The sequence below is a fragment of the Tupaia chinensis genome, unplaced genomic scaffold, assembly GCF_000334495.1.
Source record: "Tupaia chinensis unplaced genomic scaffold, TupChi_1.0 Scaffold149560_1, whole genome shotgun sequence".
Lineage (NCBI taxonomy): Eukaryota > Metazoa > Chordata > Mammalia > Scandentia > Tupaiidae > Tupaia > Tupaia belangeri.
In genome coordinates, this window is record NW_006209405.1 from 869,824 (window position 1) to 872,393 (window position 2,570).

Genomic DNA, 2,570 nt, shown 5'->3' on the forward strand with positions numbered 1-2,570 from the left:
CTTTTCTTTTCTTTCTTTCTTTTTTTTTTTTGATATATTTTTTAAAGAATTATTTTCTTTTAACTTTATTTATTTATTCATGTTAATATAACCTGAGAGGGGCAGAGCGAGAGTGAGAGTCAGACAGAGAAAGTTAGAAAGCAAGCCGCCAGGTCCAGGACTCGAACCATGGTCAACTACATGGGAATCCAGCAACATAACCATTACACCATCTGCTGGTCTCCCAGAGTGATTTTCGAGCTGCCAGGTCTGGGACTTGAACTACGAAGTTGGCCATGTGGGATCCAGCCACCTTAAACTCTGTGCCACCTGCTGACCTGCCAGTGAATATTTTGTGATGATGTTTAGCAGTTAAAAAGTTACTGGGGGTAAAGTGTGTTCTTGGGATATTTATCATCACTATAATTGTAAGCTTCCTTTGAGAGGTCAATCTGCTATTTCAAAGGTCTGAGCTTACAGTTTGATTTCATTGCCACTAGAAAGAAGAAGGTATCTTTTATCAGAGCTAGGGCTGTAGGCAACTCAAGTTATGAGCTGAACTTTCAGTTGAGTTGGAGCTGGGGTTCTGAGGTGGGCGAGTGGACTAGAGCAAAGGCATGGAGGAAATATGGGCACGGGTAAAGCCCATGGAGCCAAAATAAGGATCTACACAAGCCTTGGTAGTGAGGGCAAGCAGTGAGACTGACAACAGATGGGCCCGTGGGAACCATTTCTCAAACTGAAAAGGACAAGGCAAAAGGGAAGTAGCCCCTCGGGGTCCACAGGTGGGACCAGGTAGATGGTCAGGAACTCAGATACACATTTGACTCAGCAAAGCAAGACTCCAAGTGGAACACCTCGAGAACTCAGACCAAATGTTAAGTTTGTCCAGAAATGTCTTTTTTTTTTTTAAGAGAGATTTTTGTATAGAGTGCATGCGTTCATCAGAGAGACAGAGAGACAGAAAGTGACAAATCACTTTCCAAGGGGAATGGCTACGCCACAACTCCTTCTCTTCCATTCTCTTCTCAGGATCTTGGGAGGCATGCACTCACGTCTGACCTGAGTTTTAAGTTATTGGGTCTGGGACTCAAACCGCGGTTGACTACGTGGGAGACCAGCCACATGACCATTGCGCCACCTGCTGGTCCTTGTACAAAAATGCCTTATGCTCCCTGGTCTTACAAGAACCAGTCACAGGATGTGGACAGCGCAGCAGTGGGAGGTGTGAGTAGCTAAGTGGTGGCATCAGGCTCAGAGTGGAATTGAGGGGCTGGGAGCAGAACAGATACCAGCTGTGATTCACCTGGTCTCATGAGCCAAACATAGAGGTGCACGTTTCTTGTGAAATACAAATTATAATGAATCTTTTAAAGTAATTTTTGTTTTTAGGTTTTTGCCATTGGGTGCATACACTCATTAGAGAGAGACAGAGAGAGGAAAAGTGAGAAATCACTCCCCTGGGGGGATGGCCATGCTGTAATCCCTCGTCCATCCTCCTTTCAGGAGTTTTGGGATGCATGTACATGTGCCTGGCATTATTTTTTTTTCTCTCTCTCTCTCTTTTTTAAAGAATTTTTTAAAAATTTACGGATTATTTTATTTAACTTTATTTATTTATTTCAATTTGACCAGAGAGGTCTCTCTGTCGAGTGAGAGAGAAAGAGAGAGAAAGTGAGAAAGCAAGTCGCCAGGCCTAGGACTTGAACTGTGGTTGGCCATGTGGGAGTTCAGCACCCTTAACCACCATGCCACCTGCTAGCCCCTTAAAGATTTATTTTATTGGGGCCAGCAGATGTCTTGGTGGTTAAGGGCGCTGGACTCCCACATGGCTGAATGTGGTCTGAGTCCCGGACCTGGCAGCTTGCTTTCTCACTTTACCTCTCTCTCTCTTTTACTCTGTCCCTTTCTGGTCAAATTTAAAAAACAAATAAATAAATAAAGTTAAATAATTTTTAAAAAAGAATTTTTTAAAAAACTTTTTATGTATTATTATTATTATTTTCCAATTTGACTAAAGAGAGAGAGAGACAGGGGGAGAGAAGGGAAGTGAGAAAGCAAGCCACCAGGTCCAGGACTTGAACCGTGGTCAGCCATGTGGGACTCCAGCACCCTTAACCACCACACCATCTGCCACCCCTCCACCCTCCCTGCCCCATGTCATTTTCAAGTCACCAGATCTGGTACTTGAGCTGCCATCAGTCATGTGGAAGTCCAGCACCTTAACCACCACACCACCTGCTTGCCCCTCTTTTAAAGTAAATATTTAACTGCAATTTTTCTTCATCCAGGTCACCTTAAATCATGGGACAGTCTGAGGCCTGAACGATAATCAGAAACTAAACATGCTCACAAAATAACTCCTTTGCTGTTTTAGCCAATGTGTAGATGACATCTGTGCTTAAGGGCACACGGCATGTGACTCAGATCCACCCTGCCTCATATCTGAAAGTCTAACCCCTGGGCTTCTCCCTGTCCCAGGGTCCTGAGTGATTTGAATTCCTTTTTGGTGGTCACAGAATTTGGTGTCCCTAGTAGTTCTATGGCCTCAGTGTACCTCCTGCCAATGATTTTTGTGCTATTCCTGAGAT